At 46.2% G+C, this 11,298-nt stretch overlaps 1 non-coding gene across 1 annotated transcript; it reads right to left on the reverse strand.

Moving 5' to 3' along the window:
• Positions 1 to 1,998: 1,998 nt before the first annotated feature.
• LOC111826281 lies at positions 1,999 to 2,113 on the reverse strand. The gene has a single exon (XR_002829566.1). It is a non-coding gene; the product is annotated as a small nucleolar RNA SNORA68 (small nucleolar RNA).
• Positions 2,114 to 11,298: the final 9,185 nt, after the last annotated feature.

Below are 11,298 nucleotides of genomic sequence, written 5' to 3' on the forward strand. Positions count from 1 at the left end.
GGCTAGCTCCTTGGGTTCATGGCTATGCCACTGCTTGTTTTTGCACAGACCATGGGAGAGGGAAGGCTGGGACCGTGCTGGGTGGGCCTGAGCTTCCTTGGTGGTTGATCATTTTCTCCTGTGACAGGGGAAAGGAATGAGTTTGCACAGGTCTATCCAGGTCCTGCCGTTTCCTGTGTGGCCCTTCAGAAAAGCTGTCAGCCTGAGCGTTTGCCCCTTCGGTAGCTAACCATCTTCACCGTTCACTAATATCCAACCTAAAGCCCTTAGGGTGATCTTAACTAACATCCTGCTTCAATTCTTTGTGTTTGAGGGAGATGGCAAACTCCCCAAAACCTTGCTCCCAGGGAAATAGTACTAATCAGAATGCAGTCTTCTCTGACCCTAACTACTTCGTATTGAAAAACATACTTGTCCCTCCAGACCCGGCAGAAACACACTCGCCCCCAATTCCTCCCGCCAGACTTGACACTTTATACTGGTCCCTTTGTGACCAGTGTCAACCCAGTCTTATACATGATCCACTGGCTGACCCTTGGGGTTGCCGTAAATGTGGATAAATGGTGGCTGCAGTTACCATGTTCTGGTCATGGGAACGAGCAGCTCCCTCCACTGTTCCAGCCTCCACGTCAGCCCCCTCTCATAACATTTTTGTGAGCCTTGGCTTCTTCCTCTGTGAAATGAGGCTAACAACTGCCCTGTTGTGAAGATTCAATGTAATAGCACATGCACAAAGCCTGCTATTTGGCAGGGGCCCACCAAGTATTGGTTGCCTCTGCAGTATGTTGCAGATCATCTCTGCCTTAGAGGAAAGTGATGTTCCAGGTCATCTGAGAACCTAAAGGGACTAAAATTTCTTAGACTCAAGAGAAATGTATTCTTTTCCCTCGTAAGGAGGACATTTATATCTGTGAGCTTTCCTGTCCGCACAAGCCTTGAGCCCTAAGGTGGGGGAAGAGGGGAGTGTAAAAAAGAAGTGTCACCAGTTCAATGAGTCAACCCAGGCTTCTCTGTCATTCTTTCTGAGTTATTTAGCAACTGCAAAGTAAATGGGCTTGTATCCAAAGTTAGTTCTTGCCATGAAATCTATTGGACACAAGCCCCATGATTCAATGGACGCTGTCTACCTGACTGAGCAGAACTATTTTCCTGCTGAAAGGTTTTAGAGAGTTTGCTATCTCCCCCAAACAGAGCATGAAGACAAAATTGCAGTAAGAACTTTAGGTTGGGCGTAAGTAAGAACTTTGTGAACTGTGAAAATAATTAAATACTGAAGGAAGGTGGCATTTGGACTGTGCGAGCTATTCTGTCCAACCACAGGGATCTGATCGCTTTGCCAACAGCCTCTCTGATCCCTTGGCCCCATTCCATCAGCAGGACTTGTGCAGGGCAGACTTCCTGCCAAGGGCTGTGCCTGGGAGATGGGGTGTAGCCCTGCTCCCTACCCACCACATGCCCTCCAGACAGAGGGCTCAGGCAGCTCAGCTGCAGATATAAATAACCCCCTCGTGACTCTCTGTCCTTAGAGCAAATGCCTCTGGCCATTGGGGAAGAAGTGGAGGGAGGGAGGGCCCCAGGAGGGAGAGCCCCCTGGGCTTGACAGCTGAGAAAAGAGCTGAGAGTGAAGAGGTTATGTTTTCTCTCACCTCCTAAGTGTGTCTGTATGTTTATGAGAGATGTGTCTACGCAGAGAGAAGAGCTGTCCTACTTTTGAGGAAGGGGGAGGAGGGTGTCCGTGGCGGTGTTTCTTCCCTTCTGTTCCCACTACCGTCATCCTAGTTCACAACCTCATAATATCTTCCTGGACTATCACTTTCGCTTCCCGTTTTCCTTGCTGCTAGTCCCTGTCTCCTCTGAGTAATCCTTTCTTCCCACTGCTTCCCAATTCACTCAGCTCGTCCAGTGGGAACCCTGTTCCCATTGGGTTCCCAGTACATTCCAGATTCTTCAATCTCTCTCCCCTTTTATTTCTCCTCCCCCAACCCCCTTTATTTTTCCTTTTTTTCCCAATTCACTTTGAGGGGCACAGCCACCAAAAGCAACGGGATCTGCTTGCTGTCGTGTTTAAACTGTTTAGACTGCTGCCATGACAAACAGCAGTTCTTGGGTTTGGGTGCTTGGTTCGGTCTTTCATTGAAGACCCTCCACAATGTGATTCCAGCCTCGCACCAAGCCCCGCCTCTCGCCACCCCTCTGCTAACTTCCTGGGCATCCCATGAGCTCTGTTTGCACATTCTCACTGTCATTGGCTTTGTTCTTATTTCCCCTCCACCTGACCACTCCTCTCCTTCACTGAAAATCCTGCCCGTCTCCACATCCTGACTCTCTCCCGGACCAATATCAGGATTCCCCCCGGCCTGTATCATATTCAGTCTTGCCTGAAGCAGTCAGGCTGCATGGCCCTCCCAGTCAGCATAAAGGTGGACACATGGTGCTACCACGTGCTATTGATGAGAACAAACAGCTCCCTCCACTGTCTTCCTCCCCTCGCCACCCCCCCCCCTCCACCCCCATCAGCCTCTAATTATTCTTTGGCCTCCTGCCCTGGTTCACATCCCTGCAGGGGGCAGTCCTGGCTGCTCTGCCCGCTGACCTGATGTTCACTTTGGAGACAAGAGGTGTAAAGCAAGCCTCCATGCAGTGGAGCACAGCCCACTGGTGTTGTGAGGCACAGTAGGGGGTCCAGAGTGCAGCTCAGGCTCTGATCTGAGGTATGAGACAGGAGGGAGTGGACTAGTGCTGAGAGCTTGTAAGAAAGTAAAAAAGAAAAGAAAAAAAGGACCATTCATCGGTCTCCTTCCTTAGCATCATCTACACCAAGCATGTCAAACTCGCGGCCCGCGGGCCACATGCCTCGTTTATTTGGCCTGTGTTAGCCTTTGAGTTTGACAAACTTCATCTACACTCTCCTCCAGCAATAGCCTTCTCCCGGTCAGAATTTAGAATATGTTGTTGCTTTGAATGATTTGGGCTCTTCCCTGCTTATCCTTATTTCCTTCTTTCCTTTCTCTCTCTCTCTCTCTCTCTCTCTCTCTCTCTCTCTCTCTCTCTCCCTTTCTTTTTCATGGTGCAATTGCATCTGTTGTAGGTAAGGCCCTGCAGCAGGTAGAATCCCTACTCCCAGGAAGCTGTGGTCAGCGATTGTCACATATGTCACATAGATCACTGTTTGTCTATAGTGCCAAGTGTGAGCAGAGATACCAAAATTGCACTGGGGTGAGACCTGAGGGGAACACTACATTATTATTCTCATTGAGGAGGTTTACAAAGTGCTGCCCGAAGACCCTGTGGGAGGTGGGGTGGGCAACAAAAGATACCAAGGAAAAGAAAGGCAAGGAGAGGAAGCCAGGGGTGGCCGCTCCAATCCAGCCCAACTTCAGAGCCAGCTGCCACTCAGACGCACAGAGCTCAAATCCAGGCTCTCACTTCTGTGTGGGTCATCATCTGTTAGATTGCTGGCCAGCTCACGTTTCCTCTCGCACCCCCACCTCCACCTGGTTTCAGCTACGGCTTCTACTCCTCAAGCTTTAGACCACAGGGCCTCCCTCTGGGAGCTGGACCTGTAACAGGTAATATCGGGAGTCAGCCACGGCCATGTTTTTGCTATATGGATGATAAAGAAAAACAACCCTGCTGATTTTGTGCCCAAGGTTCCTTTATAATGAAGTGAAATATTCATCTCAGTGATTTTCTTTGGGGGCACTCCCCAACACATGATCTTTCCCTAATCAGAGGCACCCACAGCGCCCTGAGAAGTGAGGGTTAAAGCAATAATACAAAGGCAGAAAAACAAGCTCAATCTGTTCAACATCCAAAATAAAGATATTGAGAATTAAAAGGGACAGAGTTTTGGCTATAAAAATGGAAGAGTCCTGGGATAACAATGGCCACCTTAGACATGTTGACATCCTCTTGTTCTCTGATCCCCAGTGCATTGCACACCTCCAGGCCTTGGCACACACTTGGCCGTCAGCATGCAATGCTCTCCTCCCCATGGCTCTGAGTAGCAGGCGCCATCCACCTCTGAAAACTTGCCCAGATGAAAGTCCTCCTCTCCAAGGAGCTTTCCGGAAAGCCCCACAAAGCTGGGTGCGGCCCTAACCTTCTGGTCTGCTGTCTCTTCAAGCACTCAGCTTCTTATAACTCCTTGCTTCCATATCTGTCTCCTCTTCCCCGTTAGGATGTGAACATCCACAGCGGGGACTAGGAGTTCATCTTTGCACACAGTAGGCAGTCAATCAGGTTTAATTACTTAATACAGAATTCAGTTTCAAGTGACCTCGCCTTACTTAATACAGTTCCTCATCCTAGAAACTTAGTCACGGAGGGAGCATTGATGATAAACTCAAGAGCTATTGCTCAGCCAGCGCTGGGAATTTCCAGTTCTCAGTCCTCAACCCGATAGCTCAACTGCTAAGGTACGTCCAAGCAGTACTGCAAGGGCCCAGCACTCCCCGCCATGCGCTCGGCAGCCTAACAATACTGCAGCCACCGCTGGGGTCCGCTCCTAGACAGCGGGGTAGCCAGACCCTGCAGTCTCCCAGGAGGAGTCAGACCTGGGCTTGGCTCCCTGGTGACCAAGGTGAAGCTTTGTCATCTCTGTCCCCAGGCTTCTGTTTCTACGTCTGTCATGTGGTCTGTGGGTCCTAATTAGAGAGCTCTTAGAGATTCCTGAAAGGAATGCTATTGTACAGCGGCACAAAGGGCATTATGTCACCGTGGTAGAAGAGCACAATTTAAACTAGGAATAATAAGGGCACTTATTCCCAGAAGCACATTGATTTAAACCACAAAAGCTCCTTGGAACAGGGCTGAGAATTGTAAAAGCCTGAGCAGTCAACAGCCCCTGTGGGAGGGGAGCCCATGCCAGGCTATTGCTGGAGAGTTCCTTTCTTCCTGGTTGGCAGGCCACTCACGTCCCTCAGGTATTCTCACTTTGGTGAAATTTCCCTGCTATAATGAGCCCAGCCTATTTGCTGGGGTCCGGGGAGCAGACACCATTACTTCTACCTCCTTGTAGAAGAAGCAACGAATTGGCCTCAGCACAGCTCAGTTCACTTTTTTTTTTTTATATTTTATTGATTTTTTACAGAGAGGAAGGGAGAGGGATAGAGAGTTAGAAACATTGATGAGAGAGAAACATCGATCAGCTGCCTCCTGCACACCCCCCACTGGGGATGTGCCCGCAATCAAGGTACATGCCCTTGACCGGAATCGAACCTGGGACCCTTCAGTCCGCAGGCCGACGCTCTATCCACTGAGCCAAACCGGTCAGGGCTCAGTTCACTTTTTATTCTCTGTAGGATGAAGACAAGTGTCCAGATAATAAAACGTCATCACCACTTTTGCTTCTAAAATCTGCATAGCAGAAATATCATCTGGGTCACACCCCGACCCAGCCATTACTACCTCTGGTCAGCAACTTTGGAAAACCACAAGGTGCAGCGTGTCTGAAAAATAAAGTCACCTTAGCAAACAGTCATCCTGGAGTGGAAAACTATGTTTAAGCATGGCTCTGACAGCAGAAAGAGCAGAAACTGCAAAGAAAAAGAATGGTGGCTCTGACTGCATGAAAATTTAAAAGCCCTAGCTGGTTTGGCTCAGTGCATAGAGCGTCAGCCTGTGGACTGAAGGGTCCCAGGTTCGATTCTGGTCAAGGGTACATGCCCAGGTTGTGGGCTCGATCCCCAGTAGGGGGCCTGCAGGAGTCTCTCTCTCTCTCTCTCTCTCTCTCTCTCTCTCTCTCTCTCTCTCTCCTTTCCTCTCTGAAATCAATACAAATATATTTTTTTAAAAATTTTTAAGTTCCAAATGACAAAAATCAGCAGAAATCAAACTATAAGATAAAAAAAAGACAGCATGCTAAGCATTATGTTAAGTGAAATAAGTCAGAGAAAGGCAAATACAGTGGGGCCTTGACTTACGAGTTTAATTCATTCCGAGACCAAGCTCGTTAAGGAGCTAGTTAAGGAGCTCGTTAACTCAAATTACTCTATCAACTCAATGCAAAAAATCAGCCGAGAGACAGCTGGTATCTCAAAAAACTCGTTAGTCGGGACACTCGTAAGTCAAGGCCCCACTGTACTGTATGATCTCACTTATATATGGAATATAGGGGAGGGGGGATAGATACAGAGAATACATTGGTGGTTGCCAGAGGTGGGTGAAATTGGTGAAGAGGATCAAATGGTACAAACTTCCAGTTATAAAAGAAAGTCCTGTGGATGTAATGTACTATAGTTTATAATACTGTATTGTATATTTGAAAGTTGCAAAAAGTAGATCTTAGAAGTTCTAATCACAAGAAAAAAACCTGTAACTATGTATGGTGACACATGTTAACCAGACATTGTGGTGAACATTTCACAATATATACAAATATCAAATTGTGCTGCATACCCAAAACTAATATAATGTTCTGTGTCAATTATATCTCAATTTAAGAATGGAGGGGATATATCTGTAACAAGTACTATCCTTAATATATAAAGGTTTCTTAAAGTCCTTAAGAAAAATACCAGCAAACCAATAGAAAAATGAATTGAGGATACAGAGAATCCAGGAAAGAAAAACTACAAATGACAATGAACAACTTTTTAAAAATGTGATAATGAAATAAATGTAAGGAAAGAAATGCAAATTTAAACAATGAGACTTAAATTTTACCTGTTAGATTGGCAGAGATTTTTATTTTTAGTGGTAAGTGGTAATTTCACATTTGGAATTACCTAGTAAAGCTAACATTAACTATATTCTATGACCCTGAAATTCCATCCCTAATTTTGCCTAAAGAAAGCTTTGCATTTGAGCATAAGAAGACACATTTGAGAATGTTTATAATATCCCCGTTTGTAATAGCAAACGTTGGAAGGAACCCAAATATCCATCAATAGACAAATAGATAGCCCTGGCCTGTGTGGCTCAGTTGGTTAGGTATCATCCTGTGCACTGAAAGACGGCCAGTTTGATTCCCAGTCAGGGCACATGCTCGGTTGCGGGCTCAGTCACTGGTAGGGACTCTGCAGGAAGCAGCTAATCGATGTTTTGCTCTCACATCGATGTTTCTCTCTCTTTCCTTCTCCCTCCCTCTTTTTAAAAAATCAATAAAATATAGACAAATAGATCTATAAATTGTAATATGGTCATGTAACACCATACAGCATTAACAAGTGATTATAGCTACATGCGTGAACCTACAGCTGAGTGTATAAAAAAAGTCATTCTGATTCCATTTATATAAATGTTATGATGCTCAAAGTCCGAATATCGTTACTGGGAGGGGACCCAGGAGGGCTTCCAGAGTTCTAACAATATTATGTGTCTTGATCTAGGGGTGTGTTCACTCTGAGAAAATTCATCAAGCTAAAATAAACACTTGTGATATATGCACTTTTTTGTATGTATAATGTAATTGATTGACAAACCGGTTTTAAAATCAAGTCATAAAAGAGTATGTATAAAGTACAATTTCATTTATATGAAAAAAGCATGCAAAACTAAGTAGTGTATTGTCGAGGGATACAAGCATATGTGGTAAAACTAAAAAGAAGCAAGGGACTGGTGGAGACTCAGTTCAGGAAGTTGGATTCTTCTGAGGAAGGCAAAGATGAGATTGGAAAGTGGGGGCTTCTGGGGAATTGTGACAGTCCAGCTCTTAAGCCAGGTGGTAGAGTCACAGAGACCTTATTAGTCTGTATGTCCTTCACATGTTAGAAATGTGATTTTAATATTCAACGGAAACAAATTAAAATTTTTTAAAGGATGCTGATTGACCCCCCCTACCCTGCACAGTCAAAAATCCACATATAGCTTGATTCCCCCAAAACTTAAATTACAGTCATCCCTTCCTCACTGAAACCTTAAAACATGAATAGAAACCCCCCAAAGTACAGGCCATTTACATTTAAACAGTATTTGGTATAGCAAATACAGGTTTACAAAAAAATTTTTTTAAGCTCTCTGGGTCCATTTCCTTCTTTACTGGATCCAGCTACTTTCTGAGATTATTCTGGCAGGAAGGGTGTTTCAGTGTTCAAGTTATTCAGCTGCACCCACATGCACATCTCTGTCAACATTCCATAGCTGTTTACCAGGACAAGACCCTGAGAGGGCAGGAACGGGGGACTCTGGCTGAGGGACACCCGACTGGGAGCGCAGGGGTGCTTTCCACACCCTGAACCCTCTGAGCCTCTGGGACTGCCTTGACTCGACACCTTTCCTCATCCCACCAAGACCATTACCCAGTCCTTTATGGGTGTGTTGAGGTGGCCGACACAGTGAACTGACAAACCCTTCAGACAGGAGGCTACTTGGCCATAAACAGTCACCAAAGGACTACGCATGTTTCCTCAGGGCCATGCTATCCTCCTCCACACTCACTCACCATCTTCTGTTCAGGTTTCTACCCACAGCTCATTCTCAGCTCTTCCCTAAGCCTCTCAAGTCTTTTTGTCCAACAAACTGGTTCTAAAGCTCAGAACATCAGCCAGGGCTCTGGAGAGAATCTGCTCAAGGACGTCTCTGTGGCTGGCAGGCCCTGCGATGACCCTCTGCACCCTTCCCTAACTGCGTCTTGAAACACAACTCACTATATCCACTATGGGGTCCCAGAAAGGGCAGAGACCAGGGGTTGGGAACACGAGGAAGTGAGGAAGGCTGAGGGTAGAGAAAGGGCAATATGTAATTATATATGTTTTTTCCGATGGTCTTTGGCGACCCCTGTGAAACGGTCGTTCGACCCCCAAAGGGGTCGTGACCCACAGGTTGAGAACCGCTGCTCTACACCCTTCCCTAACTGCGTCTTGAAACACAACTCACTATATCCACTATGGGGTCCCAGAAAGGGCAGAGACCAGGGGTTGGGAACACGAGGAAGTGAGGAAGGCTGAGGGTAGAGAAAGGGCACGTGCTAGATGCTCAATCCCGGTAGCTGCTTGCTTTATTCTTTGTAATAAATTATTCTTCCTCTTGCATGTCCAAGTTCTTCCAGTCCTTACCTGGCTATACTCTGCTGTTCATGTCTCAGGTCAAACTGGGCAACAGGGTCCTTTTTAAAATTTAGGATGTCTGATTCTATATGTAGAAATTTCAACTCTTGGACAGAGTCCCAACAGAGGCCTGAGTCATCATCCCCAGCCTCTGCCTATAATGATGGGCCAGTGGCATATGGCCCCAGGGCCCCAGCTGAGGGAAGAGTCACACAAAGCCAGAGGGCTTGGATGGAGGTAAACAAGGGTCAGCTTCCCAAATTAGGGATAACTGCTAAGGTTGCTTCCAGGCCTGACATACCACAATTTTTTTTTTTATCTTTCTCTGTTTATTTCATTGATCCAGATAGACTAGCTAAAACCCAGAGGCCAGCTGACTCAACCAAGGCCACACATTGAGCAATGACGGGCTGGGATTAATAGCTCTGGCCTTTGAGCCATTATCACAGAGCTGGAAGAGACCTTGAGCCCATCCCAGTGGAAATTTCAAACCCACGAATGCAGTGTTCAATGGGCCAACAGCATAGCATATACGTTTTTAAAAAGTTCCTTGATTTCCAACTCAAATCCTTTTTAATATGTTAATTCATTTTTTAAAATATTTATTTGGCATCTACTGTAGGCAACACGGGAGGCAACACTGCAGGCCCATTAAGTTCTTTATGAGGACATTTATTTTTTTAATCTCATGACATTTCCTATTTGGAAATCAGGAGTGGGAAGCTCTGGGCAGGACATCCCAGCATTCACCAGTCTGTGTGAAACCTCCAGGCTGCCTGCCAGACATAGTCATGTGATTGGAATGAGGAGTAGGAAATGGTGTGCAAGTGAATCAGGCAGAGGTCAGAGAGAAGAACAGCAGGAGACAGGACAGCCAATAGAATAATGGTAAGGTGAGTAGGAATAGGATCATTCTTCCCATGAACACGTGGAGACGATATGAAATGAGGAAGGAGCTGTAATGACCAGGGAGGAGGAGAACTCTAGAGCTAGGAGGACTGGGTGTGGGCATGAAGCACAGAAAGGAAGCAGGAAGCTTCTTTGTCAGGGTCCACCCAATACCACGTGTGTTAGTAAGAGTTACAGTGTGGAAGCAGACCCCTGTGAGTATTACAGAATAAGGAGTTTATGGTAAGAATTAGATCTTACACAATCGTGGGAGGAGCAGGAGGAGTACAGATCTGAACATCTGAGAGGAGGAGCTGAAGGATTACAGAATAGTCACTAACAAACCCTGGTGCAGGTGCACCAAGTGGAGCTTGCAGAAAGCAAGGCAGCTCTGGCTGCTGGCACGGGGCTCACATGTAGCATCTTTGAAGGATGTTGAGTCTGTAGCAGAGCGTCTGATGGTGGGCATGGAGTCCCTATTGGTTCAAAGGGCCAACAGTATGAGCAGGGAAGAGTGAGAACATACAGGAGCCTGCCTACATATGTGTGTCTCCCCCCCCACCAGCTCCACCAGCAGTGGCCTTCCGAGCATGATGGCTGCCACTTCACTGCTGCCTCCCCCATCTCATGCAACTTCAGAAATACAGTAACCAAGGCAACCATCGAACAAGTCAACACTCTGATCGAGGAAAGGTGGGAAGACACTCAGTTCTTACACACACAGAGCCTCACATTTTTGAAGTTTCAAAAACATATGTGGGAGAGAGGAAAGCTTGTCAGAGTGTTTCTATTCATCAAAACCCTGGGTTGAAAGTGACAGAAATCCTAAAACAAACTGGCTGATGTAAAAAAGAAAAAAGAAAAAAAAGAGGCTTTGGTGAAAAATCTTAGGGTAGCCCAGGGAATCAAAAGAATAGCTACAGGATAATGCCAGGACCATCCTTTGGAACTCGACACCATCAAACATACTCTTTCCATGTTGCCTTCTCTGCCTCTCATAGCCTTGTCTCTGGATGGTGGCCTCATCCTCCCAGGCTTCTCATGTGGCAGCTCCATGTCACAGTTCTATAGCAACTTCACCAGAAAGGATAGTTTTCCCCACCGGCTTTATTTAGAAAAAAAATCTTTGATTTCTTCTTTCTTTCTTTCTCTTTTTTAATTGGTCCTTGGATGAATCCCCAGACCAATTGCTGTGACTAGGTGAGTAGGATGTTATGGTTAAGTCAGGGTCACATGTCCAACCCTGTGGCCCCAGAGGTACAGACCAGGGTAAGGAGCCCAGAACCATATGGAGAAAGAAAGAAAGGAGCAGTTCTTCCAAGGAAGGAAATTCTGTTGCCCAAAGAAGGGAAAGAGGTGCTAGGCTGACACAAATAACAGCTGTCTATCTTGGTGTCTCAGGGACTGAATGGAATATTCCTCA

The sequence above is a fragment of the Myotis lucifugus genome, unplaced genomic scaffold (genome assembly GCF_000147115.1).
Source record: "Myotis lucifugus unplaced genomic scaffold, Myoluc2.0 scaffold_65, whole genome shotgun sequence".
NCBI classification, from domain to species: Eukaryota; Metazoa; Chordata; class Mammalia; order Chiroptera; family Vespertilionidae; genus Myotis; species Myotis lucifugus.